Genomic DNA, 20170 nt, shown 5'->3' on the forward strand with positions numbered 1-20170 from the left:
ATAGGCTGTGCTATTCCTGCACTAATTTTTAAATAGGGCTGTTCCATTCACTTCCAGGTAGCCAAATTCTCTTGTTAGAATTATTATCAGTGGCAGAAGCACAGTTTTGCTTACTGGGTGAAATTGTACCACAAGTACTGAGTAACAGCCCTGTTAAATGTATGCACAATGCATATGCTATGGAAACTTGTCATGCCCTGCCATACATTATTATGATAATATCAGCAAATGTCCCTGTGTTACAGTAATTGCTTGTGGTCCAAGTCTGAACTCTGGCAGGAGGAATTAGGTTGGTGAGTTAGGGATGGTGAGGTGTGGAGCCTGTGAGCATGGCATTTGTGCAGGAGCAGAGGCCTGGAGAGGGAGCTGCCAGGGAGGAGAATAAAGCTGTGATGTTAGCCCAGAGGAGGTGGAAGCTTGGGATGGGGGTAGTTGAGGGGGTTCTTTTTTCCTTTTTATTTCCTACTGCTTTTTAATCAATCAAGTAACTTGTGTTTATCTTTTGCTCAACAGTCAAAGTTAGTACTGGTGTCTGTGATGTTGGACACTGCAAATCCTAAGCAGACAATATTAAACCAGCTTTTTCCCCTTTTGCTCAGGTGCAGTGAATACAGTCATACTGTCTTCTAGGATCAGGCACTTTTTGTGGCTTGAGTAGTGTTTCATCTCTTGTGAGGAATTTCTGGAATCTCTTGGTGGACTGGAAGTTAGAGGCAAGGAATGTAGTTCTGGTTTACTCTTAGTTAACGTGATCCTTGGTACAAATGCTGATATTTCCTGTTTGGAGAATTAGACTGACCTATGCTGCATGTGGGTATTAAAAAAAATAAGAAAGCTCGGAAATGGAAATAAAAAGAGAAGGCAACTGGGAAGGCAGGTGTGTTTGCATAAGCCATAACAATGTCAGTAATCACCAACTATTAATTCTTTTTTGTCTTCCATCATGCAGGGAGAGATTGTGTCAGCACCTCTTATACCCCCAAAGTCTCATGACCTCACAGTTCAGCTAAACTAGTCTGTTCAAAAATTAAGCTTAACAGTGGATTGTGTTATTTTTCCCTTTTTTTTTTCTGACTCTGTTTCCATCAGAGTTACACTGTTATAACCAAACATAATTATTTTCTGTGAAATTACTCTCTCCTCCTTTCCCTTTCCCCTTATGTTAATGAGAGTGTTTTTCGTTTGCTGGGAAGACTGACACAACTTCTTTGAAATTAGTAGTGTTGTTGCCAGTTAAGTATGTGACCTTATCTGTGTAATTGTACAGATCGTGCTGCCATATGTCTACATGCACAGAGCTTAATTTAACCGGAGTCATACATGTGTAAAAATAAAGCAGTATCTGGGGGTTAAATATCAGAAGAGCCCCCTAATCACAGCTTTCACATTATATGCAGCTTTTTACAGAGCTTGAAGAGCTCTGAAGTTAAATCTTTAAAAAACACTCTTTGCATGGCGCCATGCTCTTGTAACCTTGGTTTTACGTTGATCATCATGTGGATTCTACTATGTCCCTACTTCCTTGCGTGTTGTTCCTACTTGGTTTCTCCCCCTGTGGTAGCTAAGTCCTTCATGCTGCTTCGTAAGGTAGAATAGGACCATTTTTAATTTTTTACAAGCAAGGGACTGATGCAAAGGAAGCAGCTAACTCATTCGATGCCAGAAATAAAAATTTGGTCTTAATTTGCCTTCAAAGCCAATGGCCACATATAGTGCAAAGCCTTATGGCATGGGTCCAACCCGTCCTACCCTGCTAAATGCAAGGCAACCCTGGCACCAGTGTTTTCTGCCATGTGTACAGAACTTACCTGGGCATGTTGGAGCCCCAGTAGGATCTATTTCCTATCCTGCTCCCAGCTAGCCCACCACTTCCCATCCCTGCCTTTCAGTCCTTCCTGGCCTTTCTTTCTCTCTGGCCCAAAAGCAAGCCTGGGTTGCTCACAGGACAGAAAGAATTAGAGTTTGCACAGGAACAAGGAGTCTCAGATGGCTCTGTTGGAACCTGGGCATATAAGGGCAGAGCTGACTCTTATCTTTTGGGTGGATGAAGGAGCCCCCTTCTCCATCAGCCTAATGCAGGCACAAGCCTAAGCGTTTGTGCTGGTTCTGTCATGGAGCAAGGAAGCAAACCCAGGGCACTCAAGTCTCCCACTACCCCCAATAATCATGTTCTTTGTCAATACTACATTTGCTTGTACTTTCTGTGCAGGAACGTTTCCTCATTGCTTCCTGCGTGCATAAGTCAATGTCATGACATTCCTTGGGTTTGTTGCCTTCTAAGAGAAATTTAATATTTGTGTTGGATGAGTTGCGTGCAAGGAATCTGTGCTGCAGTGATCTATTTATATGGTAATTAGCAAGTAGCTTTGCAGCTCTTAAAGGGATTTGGTTTGAAAACTAAGTATTATTTCCTGAATTTTAACTTACCAACAGTGTATGAACAGCATATGCACTTTTTTTTTAATGTAGCCACAATACTCAAAAGATAAATGTAAATCTGCTCTGCAAGAGAATATTTTGGCTATTATTAATTTTGCTCCATTTACCATATGCTTGTGTTTTCTGACCTTCATTTTATTCACAGACTCTGTGTAATAAAATGTGCAGTATTAAAACAAAAGTTCCTGAAAGCAGCACAAGTGCTTGTGGTGCTATGTCTTCAGCTGAATTAGGTAGTTTGTGCCACCTGGGAGTTTGACCATCATATCCTTAGGAAGTTATTACTATGGAAGGGTGCTATCATTGCTCAAAGATATTGAAGGTATTTTTGTTAATGGAAGAATGAGATTAGTTTTTTTAAATCTTTGAAGAAATGCTGTAAGCCCACGCAGATCCTTTAGGAGAGGCAAACAGATGAAGAATCTTCTCTTTGTCCTTATTATTCTGTGTCTGAGGCAGTTCTTGAGACATGACCTGGGAATGCACTGCAAATGACACAAGGAATAATTGCTGCTAAATTTAATTTATCGAGTAGGTGTGAATTAGATTAATTAAACAGAGAATAAACACACACAAGATTACCCAAAGTAGCTGCATGGATGGAAAAATGTTAGACTGTATTAAAAGCTTAGATATACATGATGCTAAGATATTTTTTATGTGAGTCTGTAATTTCTTAACGGATTTCTCTTGGGTTTTTTATTTCTTTCTTCCAATACTTAATGTAATCCAAACTGATTAAGGGAATGCTATGCATTAGAGAGAAGAAAAATAAGGCAAACACATGCTTAAGAATTAACTTGAGTAGTCTACTGGGTGAGCTGCAGCTTTGACTCAATAATGCACCCGTGCCCTGCATTTGTATGTGTGAAAACTCGGCTTGGGTTGGATTCACTTGCAGAGGACAGAGTCCTTCAAGAAGGATGCACAGCTCAGCATCAGAGAAGCAAATTGGCAGGATTTGGAAACAGTCCTTGTTTGGTCAGCTGCAGGGGGGGCTTCATGCCCCACTCCCAAGCTTGGCTCTGATCTGTCGGTGCATCTCTCCTTCCGCAGCCTGATGTTGAGCAGGCAGGATCTCAAGGACTTTTTATTGTATTCAGCCTGTAGGAGGAGGTTTCCTCTCCACCTCCAAAACTTGTGTCTCTACTTTCTGCTTGAAGTCATTGTGCAAAATGGCTGTGATTTTACAAACACCCTGCAAAGCATTAGTCTAATCTCTTTACTTCCTTATTAACAACTGAAGTGCAGCACTGAGAACGTAATTAAGATTTAATGGGAAAACAAAAATTTCAGAGAAGGGAAGATTCCTATGTAGAGAGACATTATTTTTGCTTATAAACAAACATGAGGAAAGGAGATGAAAAGATGAAGAAATTAGTAAATGTTTTGTTGAAGGGACTGTATGAAGACACAGAAAATATTGCATGTCCAAAACTGTTTCACCCATCTGTGTATGGACTTGGCTTTTGTCATCATGAATGTCCATCCCCACCTCTAATAGTTCCTAAACAACCCAGAATCATATACTCAAGATAACTTAATTTCTGCATATTGAGTTCTGCAAGAGAAGTAAGAAGAATTGTGGGGGTTCAGGTTGGGTTTGGTTTTGTGTTTTTGTTTCTGGTTTGAGGTTTTTTTGCACAAGTTTTTGTGGATTTTCTTTAGCGTTTTTATATCAATCATTTAATAATTAAAAATAATTCATAGCTAAGAACTCAGGAAAAGCAAAACCTGTGCTGCTTTTTGGTAAGCTGAAATGGTGTCTTATTTTTTAAAATATTTATTTACAATCTTGTGGCACCTTCGTAGCTGCAGCCACGAGGCAGCACCCTGCTGTGCTTGGCAGGATGAGGGGAGTAAAAGATGGTTGCTACACCGAAAAAGCTCGCAGTTTAGGGGGAGCCTGAGACAACAGATGGGGAAAAGCAGATGGAGATGCGTCAGAAAAACCAAGGCGGGATTGATCAGTGCTAAGTTTGTTGCTGGGCGCTCTCGGTATGTGGAGGAGTGCAGAGCAGGCTTGTGGAAAACGGAGCATGGGGCAGTTTGGACATGGGCTGGCAAGGTGCCCTTGAGTGCTACGGGCTTCATCCTGGGGCTGCAGCTCCCAGCCTCTTGCAGAGCTTGCATTGAGGGCTTTCAAGGGATTGGCTCCAAATAGGATACAGGATATATATAGGTTCTGCATCTGTATCTATGGAAAGATTTCCCTCTCTCTCTCTGAGGTGTGTATATATAGATATATAGATTATTTTTCTTCCAAAATTTAACACAGATTGCAAAGGGTTCATTCTGGTGTGTTTCAGTTTTGGCTCGCTTTCTTTCTTTCTTTCTTTCTTTCTTTCTTTCTTTCTTTCTTTCTTTCTTTCTTTCTTTCTTTCTTTCTCTCTTTCTCTCTTTCTCTCTTTCTCTCTTTCTCTCTTTCTCTCTTTCTCTCTTTCTCTCTTTCTTTCTCTCTCTTTTTCTTCTTTCCTTTCCTTTCCTTTCCTTTCCTTTCCTTTCCTTTCCTTTCCTTTCCTTTCCTTTCCTTTCCTTTCCTTTCCTTTCCTTTCCTTTCCTTTCCTTTCCTTTCCTTTCCTTTCCTTTCCTTTCCTTTCCTTTCCTTTCCTTTTTCTTTTTCTTTTTCTTTTTCTTTTCTTCTTTTTCCTTCCTTCTGCCACTTCCCTCCTTCCTTCCACGACTTCCTTCCTTTTTTTTCTTTCTTTCTTTTACTTCCTACCGCCACTTCCTTCCTTGCTTTTTGTTATGTTTGGGGTTGTTCTCTTTTTTTTTTTAATTAAAGGAATTTTCAGTAAAAAAACATTCAAAGTGGATTTTTTTTCTCTTTATTGGAATGTCTATAACTTTAGAGGTCTTTTTTCCCTGTTCTCCTTTTCTCTGTTTTCATGAGAAAAGAAAGACAGAGGCATTCTTACAACAGAAGGGTTAAACTTCCCTTTAAGTGGGACATGAGGGCACAGTCTCCTGAAGAGGCTGAAGTTTTCAAACATGATGTCCAGCTGTGCTCCTGAAAGGTGAAATTCCTTTATAGTCTGGAAAAGCTGACCTCACCAAATTTAAAAAAAATACCTAATGGAGCATCCCCATCCCTTCCTCCTACACTGCAGATCCAGGGGTTTTGACATGGGGATTTATAGAGACATTTGCTCTCTACAGCCAGAGTAGAATCCAGGAAGGTCTCTGAATACTTGATTTCTCATTGATAATGATGTGCATGTAGACAGGTGTACCAGGGTTAAAATCCTACCTTTTCTTCACCTGCCTACCTGTGTGGGCAGAGGGACTCAGTGTTAAATGACAGAGTCAGACATTTAGAGCAAAATTCTCATCTCTTTTTAAGCATGACTGGATCCCGTGTCAATCCATGTACTTAAAAGGATCATATCACTAGGGTTCTCAAGTGCATTTTTTTAAACCTGAAATTTGCACTGCCATACCATGGGGAGCTGAAGAATTTCAGTCTGTGTAATTTGTCAAGAAAAATTGCAGAGGTTGTGGCTTCACAGTTTGTGTGCGCCTGCATGGAGACAGAATTTATGATGAAGGTTTTCTTTCATCTAACAGATAAAAGTCATAAAAGACAGTGAAGTTAGAGAAATTCAGACTAAAAATAATTCTGTTTTTCTGGCTCAGGATAGTTGTAACTGTAAAGGTGCTATTCCAAGGTTATGGTCCAGACACAGAGGCCAAGCGACAAAATTCCCTGACCATTATTATCCAGGAGCACAAAACAGATGATCTGATCTGCCCTAAAAACCTATTAATGCATAATGAACACAGTTTAAGCCAAAAATTACCATAGTAGTAGAGGGGATTTATGGCACAGCTCTGTTTTCCACAAAAAGCTAGGAGGAGAGGCCATGTCTCTTCTGGGAATGGATAATATATATTCAAATACAGTGTTGTCCCATGTTTTTCTCCTCTGGGCTACTTGAATACCATTATTGCTGTGAAATGTTATAAATAAATCAACAAAAGAAAAAAAATTGTTATATATATTTCTATATTGATTCTAACAGGATAAAAATAAGAAAACTTTAGCACCAACTTGCCTCACATAAGAAGCATGATTTTCTTGCTCTGTCACAGCTTACAACATTGCAGACCGTATTCCTTTTAAAACAGTCTCACTGATAGCAAGGTGTGATGGAGCTTTTCAGACTGTTGTTACAAATTTTTGGATTAAAAAGTTTCCTATCTGTTACAAAACATCAGTAAGCACATTCAGTGAGGTATGGGGTAGGAGTGACTTGTTCCATTTCTGGGGGCATGTAATATTTTATCATCTTGCAGCCTTCTTGCAATTTGGTATGCTGAGAGAAATTAATTTGACTGTTTACAATATTTAATTTTCAATAATTATTCAAGCATATAGAACAACAGGCATTTACAGTATGTAGTAAACAGATGGATTAGAAATTGTGCATGCAATTAGAAATTGCACTTAAAATACAAACATGCATTTGAATATTCAGTTACCTTTAAAAAGAGAAAAGGTATAGATAAAACTGTGAGTGTCTTAGAAATTATTTCTAGAGCCCATGAAGTGCCCTTCATAAGTGAGTCTTTTCCAAAACTATTCATTTAATGCCAATTGCAAATTGCATGTACTTCTTTTTTCCTAAGATAAAACTGAATTGTTCAGATTTGCTAGTTTTTCCATGCTGTTGTGGTTTCAGAATCACTGCAGGAGCACTTTTTCCGGCCTCCAAAGAGAGGCATTCCCCCTACATCACTGTGTCCATGGTGTTGGTGGTGTGAAATGCAGGGTGCTGACTCTGCCTGGCACCCAGTCCTCAGCCCCGCCTTTGCTAGGGGTCCACTTGAGCCATGGCACTTGAGAAATTATTTTGTTGGGACAAGATAAATCTTTTCCAGAAATTGTGGAGCTGTCAAGATGTGGAAGTACTCTAAATGAATAACAGTCTGATCTGATTACTTTAGAGTTTATCCTTTCCCCACCTTGAATTGTGTTGCAATCTTTCATTCGTTCAAAACTGATTTGTAGGATAGATGACACTGCAACCCCCAGTGAAATCACCAAAAATACCTGGAAATGATTTTTAGAAGTGACTTTTGAGAATTCATTTTAGATGCCTGTGCAAATGCATTCTTCCCTGATTTTGCCGTGGTCTCCTCACACAGCTCCTGGCTTGAATGCTTTGATGCTGTGCATGTGGCACATGTACCAGGCTGTCTACATCAGAGCTGGTGTAGAAGAACCCCAACTTCATTTTCTCTTTTAATTTAATAATTTTAAAAGAAACCAACCAAACAAAAAACCCCAAAAAACAAAAACAAACCCCACTCTTGTCTCATGAATACTTTGGAAAAAATGGGCTATAAATGTAACACCCTCAAGGAAAGAGGTTCATCCTGCTTTCAGTGAAGTCAGTGGGATTCTTGCCATTGCTGCAGATGGGTGTGGGATTGAACCCTTAGTGATTGTCTGAGTGTGAAATGAGAAAATATATTTAGCCAGGTTCATTTGAAATTATTAGAGACAAATTTTCATCTAAGGTAACAGTTGGAGCTGATTTCCGTGGCCTTTCAGCATATTGACCATAAATCATGTCACAAGTATTAAATAGCCCCTTCCCCCCATATGTACCTCCTCCATTTAAAGGGATTATAGTTTAACATAGAAAAAATATTTGAAATCTATGCCACTGAAGTGGCAGTTTACTGGATCCAGTTTACTGGATTAATTATTTGACTTTAGGAATTGCTTTGACTTTAGGAAAAAATAAGTAGTTTATGATAGTTATTTTCCATTTTTTTTACTATAGTTATGCTATTGTTCTCTTCACTGTTGTAATACAATTAATTCTGTTTATGTATTTGTTGATGAATGTGATTTTTTTTCCTAGACCTAGCAGCATAGTGCATGAGGGCTCCTCTATTTTTCCTGCTTATGATATTTTCTGGTTCAGAGATGGAAGCAGAGTGTTTGCAGAGGTTTTGCAGTGTTACCTGACAGTGAATAAACAGATTCATAGGCTTTAGGTCAGAGGGGTATTATATTACCTTCTCTGACCCTGTCATGGTAGACATGATAGAAAATCACTTAATTACTCCTACACTGAGGTATCTAACTGGTGTTTGACTAAAGCCTGTATTCCAGGAAGATACCGATTTAAAGGCTACAAAACCTCTTTTTTTCTTTCCCCTGATGCTTATCTCTTGTATTGTTTGAAATGTCTTGTTTATTTTTCATTGAATTTGTCTGCCTTTTCTCTCCACCATTAGATTTCATTGTACTTTTGTCTGCAGGAATAAAAAACCCTTTACTCCCTAGTAATTTCTCCCTGTGCAAGTGCTTCTATGCATTAATCCAATTATTAATTAATTAATGACAGTATAGTTTTTAATGCAGAGAGGAAAAGAAGCACTGATTTAATTGGTGCCATATTGTCATTGACTTACGTGTAGAAAAATGCAGGCTGTTCTGCCTCCATAAAGCCATTTGTGGTCACAGTCTAAACATGACTTTCAGAGTACTCCCTGCTCAAGTCTGAAACATGCAAGAAAAACCAGGGTCAGGTGCAGAGGAGGCTATGAAGTAGCTCTGAGGACCTTCTCAACATGAGCAGCCGCAGCTGCCAATAAAGCAAAGGTGTTCCAGCTTATTGTTCACAAAAATTATTGCTCGTGATGCTGGCTCCCACAGTAAGCTGATAGATGCTAATTTCTTTTTGTTGTAGATAGGAAGTGAATGCATATGGCTCAGCCATTTGTCACCCACCATGGCTATACCCCCCTTCTTCAAAGACAAATTACCCCACTGTTTTTATGGCTAGAGATGGAAGGTTCTTGGCTTGGGGGCAGTTATCCCCTTTAATGCTTCCTTTGTGGTCAAAAGATGGAAAATCTAGTGTTGTCTCCATATATGTCGAAAGCATCTTTGGGGTAAGGAATCTAGACAGATGTAAGCTTTCTAAACATTACACTGTATATTTAATGAAAAAAAAAATGTAGACCTAAGTTTTGATATTTCCAGAATGTATAGTGGATGCTCTTAGAAACTCCAATTTGTTTCTGCTCTGCTGCCACTGACCACAGATTCATGCACATTGTGAGCCCAACCAATGTGGGTTTATCAGCTGCAGATGATAGCACAGAAGAGGGCCAGTGTGAGCCATCACCTAAGCACTGCAAGCACGTTTGCTCACCAAAGTGGCAGGCACTGGTGTCCCTGCTGTCCCTTGGTGCTCTCCCGTCCAGTTCATGGCCTCTGTCCTACAAACAGGATGGGGCTGGCTTCCTTATCCACTGGCAAGACCTTGCTAATGGCACAGGAGCCAAGAGATCATAGGTAGTTGTCTTTTGGAAAACAAGCTATCATGGGTGAGGGGTTGGCTTTAGTTGGATGAAGGAAAGTGGGGGGAGAGTCACAAATTAGAACTTTGCTCCTCTGAATTCCAGTTATGAGTCGGAACCATGAGATGCTGCAGTGTTTGCTCTAGCAGGCTGGCAGTTCACTCACTTGTGTATTAACACTTCCTTGTTAACCTGAAATGTGGGGTAATTAAGACCTGGATTCTCTCCTTAGCTCTGCCATAAGGCTTGTGCATGATCTGGAAGTGTCTCTTGGAGCAGCTTCCATTGCACAGAGGTCAGGATTTGCCCCATCTAGCTGACTTCATGCTGGCAGTGCAAGGCTGGTGCCCCCACACGAACAGAAAGCTTGACTCAGCCCCCTGAAGGAGTTGCAGCCCCTCAGAGAATAGGAGTATCAGAAGCACAAAAAGAAAATACATTTTTGTTGTTTTCATTTGCCTTCTGGTTTAGGGCAGACTGAACAGATTTCAAATTTCAGATCCACAAATACAGCTTTTTTCTGGGGATTGTTTTCATTTTGTTTCTTGTAAATGAAAGCTGAGTCTCTTGTAATTACCAAGAGTCTCGAGACTTTGGCTAAATACAGAGCATTGGGAAAGCAATAACAAATCCTTGACAGGACCCATAACTGGCAGTGAAGTATGTGGTGACACTTGTGTGCTCGGTCCTCGCAATGAAATTCTGTGCCTGAAAGCACGACTTTATGACTGCGAGCAGCAGCAGTAATGATCCCCTTCTTCCTCACAGTGCTCTTGTGTGAGTTATTTCATTACTGCCTGTAATGTGCTTTGAGACCTTGGATTGAAGAGCAGGGTGATTATTATGGTAGTTTAATAATACTGTTTAGAAGGATGTAGTACTCTGCGGCACTGGCTTTCATGGAAACACAATCTGCATCAGTGGAAATGTTCTCCATCACCAAAGTCAACTCCCAGAGTCAAAGTCACACTTGGCATTGCTGCTGCTCCATCCCCAGCTTTTGGGGAGCTCAAAGTGCAGCATGGTCATCTTCCAGTCTCCAGCTCTACGACAGGAAAGGTTGTTCTCACCCATCCTCTGTTCTCACTGAGATCTTTGCATTTAGAGCTCTCCAGTTTGGGACAAGGGGATTTGCCTCAGGACACCTGTCCTACTCCTCTGGTTTCCACCATTGCCTGGTTTTCTATTGCTCCATGCCAAGAGGTTGCTGTGATACTCTGGATTATCCCTGCACTTGACTCCAGACAGAGATTTTTGTGATTGCCTTCTCAGGTTTCACTGTGACTTTACTCTTATGTGGGTGATCACCTCTTGCAGCTTGGTCTGCTGGCTTTTGAGAAGGAAGCAATCCCTGCTATCACAGGCTTCAACACCAGAAAGAGCTGTTGTGGTTTGAGACAACCAGTCATCTTCCCTGCTTTTAGAGGGAACATGGGGATTTCATCACCTCCCCAGGGCCCACACCCACAGGACAGGTTTCCTGGTACTGGTAGCTGAGCTGCCACCTCTGAGGCACTCCTGTCTCTATGGGGATGTGCCATCTGGGTGCTGTGCCAGCTCCCAAGCTTTCCCCTGCCTGTGCTGCTGCCAGTCTGCCCAAGGACCTGAGCTCGTGCCCAGTCACAGGGAGTTTTGCAGATGTTGCAGTATTGCTCAGTATCTGGAGAAAAGGAAATTTCAAAACATCCTTTTTCCACCCTGTTATGTGACCTTTTATGTATTTTTTCGGCTTTCAAAGCTATTGTGCTCTTGTGCCTATTATCTCCTTTTTTTTTTGTTAACAAAGGCACATGTAAGGTAATCGAAAAATAGCATTTACCACTTAAATTGGTGCCTGAATCACTGTGGTGTCTGTACTGTAGCGTCTCACAGTTTGTTCTGTATTTAGATTTTTACATTAATCTTTTATTTCACAGCATTTAAATACCTTTCAAAAATGCATTAACCAATCCATTTAACATTTCCAATAAGACACAGACTTGTTCCTTATAAGAAATACTAATAAACTGTTCAATTTTCAAGTTGCATTAGGGCATATATAAACCAGAAACTTTAAAAACCTCTTCAAAATGCCTCTGTAATGAAAGGACAGAGAGGGCAGATCTTCCCATTCTGACTTCAGTTGGACGGTGTGAGTGGGTCTTTGAAGGTTCTGGAAAAAGAACTTAGCTGTTTGGAAACTCACTGCCAGTATGGGAGGTAAGATCTGTGGCTCCAGACTAGGAGAAGGTAAAAAGCGGGGAGAGATTTTGGGGTAGGAATTGCCAAAACTTCATCTCTATTGCCCTCCGTCTGTCTCCTGTCTCCCACCACTTCTGGGCATCACAGGACAAGTGGCACGAGAAATTTCTTTACCCTTCCTTCCTTTTCCCCTCTAGACCCAGTTTGGCAACACTTTCAGAAAAGAGAGAGGAAAAGAGAGGTGTGAAATTATATTTATTTTTTGGCATCTGGCTTGTTTTCATGTTTTGCTTATCCTGATTCTGGAACAATTAGTCTTGGTCCACATTTAGGGCAGTTATAGTATAAATGATGTAAGTAGAAAAGCTGGTCTCTGCCACCAGAGTCATGCTGGTTTCTTCCTTATTTGGTCACAGAAAGTGAGAAATGGCAAGGAGCTTTCAGATCTGGCTTTTCAGATTGATTCCTGCCTGGATGTGTCATGTGAGACAGATAAATGCAGTTTAATGATAAATTCCAAAGGGAAAGGAAGAATTAGGAGGGATGTGTCTGAAAATACGACATCTTTACAAGCCAGCTACATGCTAGAATATAATTTCTGACTGATTATCATCTAGTAACAATTAAACATCTTTAACCTTTTCAACCTCCTGTGATTTGGTGCTTTAATGAAAAATGTAAAATGGAGCATCCATCTTTCTGAAGAGGTTACAGAGGAGAAAAATGGTTGTGAGACTTACCAAGGTTTCATTTACATAGCAAATCTGGTTATTACTTAAATTTTCTATCAGAGCACAGTAAGACACTGTCCAGAGAAAGAATATTCTTCTGATACTACGTAATGATAAGACTTGAAAACTGAGAGGAATAGAGTGACAGGAATTGGTGGGGGTTTTAGTTGGCCATTTATTGTTTTTTTTTTCTTTTCCTGTGTTAAAAGAATATTAATAAAGATTTAAAGTACTATTTCTATCACCACTTCTAACTTTTATCATAATAGTCTAGATATATATAGCTGCATTTTTTAACGAGTAAACAGACAGTTTCATATTTGTAAGGACATCAAAAACTTAAAGCTCAATTTCACCATTCAGGACTGATTTGCCTTGTTCTCAGATTAAGAAAAAAAGCAACTGTTGCCATGTGGGCTGAAAAGTGATCTGTAATGACTAATCGACTGCAAACATACACCACTTGGGTATTGAAGCAGATAAAATTGCCAAGCATTTTTAAAATCAGGGTCTCAATATTTTTTTCTCCCCAGATGCCCTGGGCTCTAGCAAGTGCTTGCTATTCAGCAGGCATTAAAGAGGAACACTTAGCCAGGTCTAAGAACAGATTGATTAGCTTAATCTCTTTCTTTGAAGGTGAACAAAAAGCACTGTATATTTTTTATATCACAATGATCTCCTGAAATGAGGCTGTGTGGTTTTCCTGAGTCTGCGACTGTTCAGCCTGTTCTGCCTCTGCTGCAGCTGTTGGTGTATAAATAGGCTGTGGGCTTCTCCAGGGGTCTGTGCTGCTGACACTCTTGTAGATCATGTTGGCCTCAGCCTTCATCTGAATTCCCTGAGGTCTCCACAGCTGGGACTTGTCTAACAAGGGAGAATCTCTGTACCAGCCCAAGGAGGCACACTACATAAAGCTTCAGTCCTGCTTGGCACTTGTCTTGCATCTCAGCCTCAGCTTTGTCAGGCATCTCACAGTAGTTTTCTAGCAACAAAACAAATAGCTGCATGTTATATTTGCCATCTTCACTTCTGGGCTATAGCCACATGATTTCATTAATGCACCCTCTGCTATTCTCACATGAAGTGTGTGTCAGAATTTTAAACCTCACCCAGGTAGTCAGCACTTAGCTCCTGCTATGAGGAACACTGCAGAGCCTGGATAAATTCAGCTCTGGAGGCATCAGGTAGATAGGCTGAAAGCCAAACACTGCACAAACTACTGTTCCTCAGGCTCCTGAAACCACAGTTCAGCATTTTCAGAGATGTCACATAGGAAGTGCCTCAGCTTTGTTTGAGTGCACAGGCATGGAGGGAAGGCCAGAGGATGGGGCATGGGTGGGAAGACTTGGTGATGGTGAAGGCTCATTATGGGAGATAAGAAGAAGCTTTTTATCTTCCAAACCGTCCCCAGACAGCATGGTAGCACTCACTAGCACTGTGAACTTGCAGTGGACGCAGTGTAAGAGATCCAGCCCAGGCTCAGTTCACCCCCATTTTGGTGCAGAAGGAAGTTAGTGGTGGAGAACGGCATGAAAAGTGTGATGGGGAACATCTGCTGAACTTCATGTTGTGAGGTCCAGGAGACTGTAATCAGAAATCAAAGGGAGAAGACAGTTTATCTGCCCACCCCATCTCTTTTGTTGCTTACATTTGTTGATAAATCTCATTCTGATCAGAGCAACCTCGAGGTTTCTGAGTTCTCCAGGTTGGCTGTGCCGGTATCAGTGGAGCAATGTCCTTTCTGGTTTTCACCTGCTCTGCCTTGGCATGCTGAGAACAGTCCTTTCATTCTATTGAAGCCTAAAATTACTTCCTAGGTCTGGAGTCCCAGTATCATACTCCTCTTGATCAGAATTAGTTCTGGGGCTATAAAGAACAAAGTGCACAGCTTCAGAGCATGCTGGGTAGCTTTCTTCAGTGCCACAGTAACCTGTTAGGAAGTGGAATAATGATGAACACTACAGCTTTGCATAGTACACTTGCACAAGATATAAAGAGACAGTAAACCACAGGGAAGGGAACTCTGTGAGTTATTGGTCATTTTTTATGCTGTCAAGTAGCTTCGTACAAATCATGCACAGTTCGAGCTTTCTTCAGAACAGCCCCTGGATATAATTGGTGAAGATGTCTCTCAAGGCAAGATGTCTGACAAAAGGGCAAGCTTCTCATTTTCCCAGCATTGACACTGACCAAAACGTGCTGAAGTGCCTGATTAATGTCTCAGCAGCAAGGTGAAGGAGGTTCACAGCAGACTGCAGCTGCGTCTGTCAGTGTGGTGCTTGCCACACATGCACACACCACAAGCAGCGTGCCTACTTTGTTTTCCTCCACTTTAAGTATGTTGTAGAGGTTTTTTCTGCTAAGACATCTGGATGTGAAGATCCTTGCAGTTGTACTAGCAGTCATAAAAAGTAGGTGGTCTGTTCTTTGTTGCAAAAGAGATAGCATGTGTGGAGGGGTTGGAGGCGTCAAAGTGTTTCCCCTCTTTTATTTCAAATAACAGAAGGAAACCTCAATTTCAATGACCTTTCAATTGAAAACAATTTATGTCTGGACAGTCTCTTAACACCTAGTGTAAACTTTAGGGTTCTTTAACAAACAGTTTTTTTAGCATTCTGTAACAAAATCTGAATGAGAGAAAATGAGGCATTTTATTGTTAAAAGGCATTGTTTTTGTGAAAAGTGAGCTATGTCAGAGACTCATAGAATTGTTTAACTTGGAAAAGATCCCTAAGATCATCAGGCCCAACTGCTGGCACTCAAAAAAATCATTGTGTCACAAGATATACAGTACTTTTCCTATTTTCTGCCTTATTCCAGTGTATGCTGTCACTCTGTGGGCATCTGGGTTTGGAGAGCAAACTTTCTAGGTCATCGCTTTTACACAGCCAGCTAAATATTTTCTGAAGTGCTAGGACTCTGGATACAGATACAGATACAGATGAGATTCAATGCAGGAAATACTGCATGCATGAAAGAAGGGATGTCATATATTAAAACTATTTGATTTAGTGTTGCCACCAAAAAAAAAAAAAGTAGGATATTTGCAAGTGTAAAATGAAAGGTTAGAATTGTTTTACATTAAAGGTGGTCTGGCAATCTGGTGCCAAAATGTCACTAGCGAACAAATTTTAGCCCTTCTCATTGTACTTTGTGAGAAACAGCTTTGTAAAATTCATTGTTCAGTGAGATCTCACTAGAGAGGTTTATTTCTATATGGATAAAGAGACACCATACTCTGAATACACATTGAAAAGGCATAGCACACCTTTTCTTATTTGTTGTTATTTTAATCCCTCTTACATTTGTCTGGGTTTTCTATTTCTACTTTTATTAATTGTTACAGCTGAAGAAACACTTTGTAGTGCAGTTATTGGGCTGTTCCAGGAGAGGCACATCTTCAACAAATCAGGAATGTCTAAATCTAAGAGAGAGTTTGCCTGAGACTTCCAAAATATTACTCAGGTGCCAGCACATAGAAAACTCCAGCAACTCCTGGTGAGACATGTGCATTGGATCAGAGTACAAATGTGCATTATTCTCATCTCAAGATTGCGTGAAGATAAAGGAGAGAAGGATGCAGTAAAAACAGTCAAGTGAATGAAGCAGTGTCTGTTGCTGTAGATAAGTTTTTTTGGAAGGGAGTGCAGAGTGCTGGATGCAAGAAGCTGGGTTGCATGGGTGACATTTCTAGTGCAGGAGGCACCATGAGGAAAGTAGGGCATTTTGAGCATATGAAAGAGAGAGGTGTGCTGAGCTTCATTAGGAATTCCAGTCACTTCTTCAGTACAAGACAAGATAGACAATGTATTTTGCTGTTTAATCACTTTACTTGTTCCCTATACAATCCACACAAAGGTTAAGCATCTTTATTTTTTCTTTAAATAAAAGTGGACATCAGTACAAAACAGAGACATCACTGAGACTCTATTTTAACAAGGTAGGTACATGGTAGAATTATTTTAGATTTGCTTTGGGTTCTGATTAAAGGGAAATCTTTTCACCAACAGCATCTTTTTCTGTGCTAGTGTTATTGGACTATTTGAACCAAAATTCACTAATGCATTTACTCACAAAGGCATTCAACCAGAAGTGGCATTTACAGCTTTCCCCACTGTTGTGCATGGTTCCTGTTCTACAAGCCTCAGTGTCATAAACTTTTTAATTTTTTTTAAAGACAACTACTCCTCCAACCCAAAATATATTTATCAACTGCATAAGTTAGGATGGACAGAGAGAAGTTCTTTGAATTAAGTGTTATGCATCTGCTGGAAGACAGGACCTCAAGGTCTCACTTTTTACTTTAATTTCAGTCCTTGTTTCAGCTGGTCTAGAGTTAATTTTCATCTTATTAACTGGTACAGTGCTGTGTTTTGGATTTAGTATAAGAATGGTGTAGATTACACGTTGATGTTTAAGTTCGTGCTTACCCTAAGTCGAGGACTTGTGCACTTTTCCCATGCACAAGAGTTGGGAAAGAGTACAGCCAGGAGAGCTGGGAAAGAGTACAGCCAGGAGAGCTGGCCCGAGCTGGCCATGCCACAGATAATCATGCTCAGTTTATAAACTGGGGGGAGTTGGCCAGCAGGTGCTGCCACTACTTGGGGACGGGCTGGGTGTTGGTTATTGAGTGGCGAGCGACTGTAATGGGCATCACTTGCTTCTCTGGCATGTGAGAGCAACTTGACGGCAATTTTCTATTGCTTGTTACTTTGGAGTAGAGACTGACCCACATGTGGCTACAGCCTCCTCCCAGGGATTTGAAGAGGACAGTAAGGTGGCTCCTCAGCCTGCTTTTCTCCAGGAGGAGAAATGTCCCCATCTCCCTCAGCAGCTCCTCATCTGACTTGTGCTCCACACCCTACCCCAACTCTGTTGCTCTTCCCTCTGCTCCAGCACCTTCTGTCTTTCTTGTATTGAGTAGCCCAGAACTGAAGTGAGCACACATTCAAGATGTGGACTCACCAGATATATGTATTTATATATATATATGTGTGTGTGATCCTTACTATACATATTGTTTTCGTAAGGTAAAAACAAAAATTAGAAAGTGCCTGGGAAAAAAATGGGAGTAACACGCGCTTTGGCAGATTTCTGTCTCATGTAGTATTTTATTTTGTGTTTAGAATCTACAGATAAGTAATTCTAAATGTGTGCAAAAAGCCCTCCATATTGTCAGTACTTTATATTATAAATAAAACTTTCTATTCCATTAATAATGCAGTGTTCTATAGAAAGTGCAGATATAAAAGAACATTGCTAAGTATAGTTAATAACTGAAGATAAGTGTGTCTTGAATATTTTCCTTTATTAAAACTGAGAACTGCCATCCTGAGAGTGGCTTTTGAATCAGCAGAACCAAAACCTTATGTTTTATTTGACCACATTTTGAGCTGAAAATAAACAAGGTGATGACATTAAAATCCTGAAAGCAGCAGCAGTGTTCCAGCATCCTACCGTGTCCCCTGAGGTTTATGGTTTGCAACCCACATGGAGGTTTAGATCCAACACAATTTAAAAAGTCAAGTAGTCCCACACCAAAATGAGAGGTGGCAGTTATCACAGCCTTTCAGAATGTGGATAATTATGATATTCTGCTGTTAGAATTATGAAATGTGTTCCTGAGCATGTGTTGCCTACTCCAAAGAGCCCTTTCTCCATGGGATCATGTTTGAAAGCCCCAGAGACTGCTTCTGATTTCTTTGCTTCTGCACATGCTTAATTTATAGGTTAGTAGGCAGAGAACTATGTGAAATCTTTATTTTGAGGTGATGCTCTGTCACTGTGCTCTATTTTGTGTGGTTGGGTTTTTTTTGCAGCACAGTTCCAAACTTGGAGGAGAATCCATCTTTCATGAAACATGAGGTTGTTAAATCCTGTTGTTATGGTGTTGTTGTTTTCCTCACATCAGTCATTTTTCTCTGCAGAAGCTGAAGGTGTTGTTTGTATCTTCTCTCACAAATGGCTGTAGAGCTGTTTTGAATCCTTCCCCATTGCATACTGCAGTTAAAACCTTATGCATATATGCGGGGGGAGAAAAAAAAAAACACTTGAAATTTCCAGCATTAAACTAATGTGTCAAAAAAATGGCTTTTTTTTCATAGTAAGCTAGTTAATTCTTTTGGTAGTAGTAATTATGTCACATTTGTTCAGTAGCACGTATTAAGCAAGCCTGTGTAACCTCTGTGCCCCTTCACATGTTTCACTGCTTGTATTTTCTGAGTGCTCAGAGCAGGGGCATAAAATACTAAGTTGAGCTCAAATGGTAAATATTCAAACTGAAGCATGGTGCATCATTAATTAAAATTAATGAAATTTGCATTTTAAATGGGTGCATTTGCGTGTTGGTGCTGTCTGGCCATGAGGAGGATGTTTTCTGTCTCAGCACAGCCCTTTGCAGCATGTCAGAGGATGCTGGGAGGGTCCTCTGGGCTGCATCTTGCCCTGTATTGGTGAGGTGTTTGTTCCTGGCTGAGGCTGTCTTTGAGCAAAGATACAGTGAGTGCAAGCAAGAATAAATTTGTGCGAGTTATATACTTTATACATGGTGTCACTCTAGTGTTCAGCGTGATCCCAATCTATTTATAATCCATGAAAATGATATAGTGATAGTCAATATTGTATGGATTCAGCCAGCTTTTTGTAAGATGAGTAGTAAATTTATGTGATGTTCTTTAACATCCCTCTTTCCAAATGCCTAAGAGCCAGTATCTTATCTATGCCTTATGTAGAAGCACAATCACAAAAGGACGACTGTTTCTGGAATAATGAATCTGTTTATACATTGATCTCACTGCCAGTTTCTACTTGCTGTCTCCTAGAGCAATCCAGTGACATTTGTATGGCAGCAGACCTTTTAAAATAGTGATTTGTCCATAAATTTATTAGAAAACCAAATTCAAGTTCATCCATCCCAAAACTACCAAAACCTGTGATGAGCCACTTGCTCAGGCACTGGGAAGTTCACAAAGTCTGTAGTTTTCACATAGTGACTAGAAATCAGCAGTTCAGTTCTCTGACTAGCATTTCATTAATTTAAGAAATTAGCTAGTATTATATTTTTTTTCTATACTTAATCTGTCATTTCATAGTAAGTAATACCTATTTTTAAAAATATTATTTATGAACTTTGTAATTGAATTCTAGTTAGCCTCCTAGGGCAATTTGAGGCTGGAATAAAATACAAAATAAAGTAATAAAAGTAATCTGGAAAAAGAAAATTGCAAATGTACCATAGGAAAGCACAGAACTTCTTTAAAGTGTGTGCAGATTTAATGTACTGTCCTGGTTAAAAACAGGTTTCCAATTTAGTGTTTAGTTACAATTCAGTGTGTTTTAATGACTACCAACCATTGGAGTGAAACTTACTTTAGAAAAATAACTAAAAAGTACAGCTGCAAAGCAAGATTAGAATTGATTAAATAAATTAATGTTTCCTGCTTGCTGATTTAAATCATGATTAGAAGGTGTGATTTAAGTCTCTTTTATTTATATCA

General features: G+C 40.1%; 1 protein-coding gene across 1 annotated transcript in view; it reads left to right on the forward strand.

Moving 5' to 3' along the window:
• Window positions 1-20170, forward strand: part of FAT3 (FAT atypical cadherin 3) — a 333677-nt gene that overhangs the window by 124774 nt on the left and 188733 nt on the right. The gene's annotated exons all lie outside the window — the stretch shown is intronic.

This window comes from Molothrus aeneus, chromosome 2 (assembly GCF_037042795.1).
Source record: "Molothrus aeneus isolate 106 chromosome 2, BPBGC_Maene_1.0, whole genome shotgun sequence".
Taxonomy (NCBI): Eukaryota; Metazoa; Chordata; class Aves; order Passeriformes; family Icteridae; genus Molothrus; species Molothrus aeneus.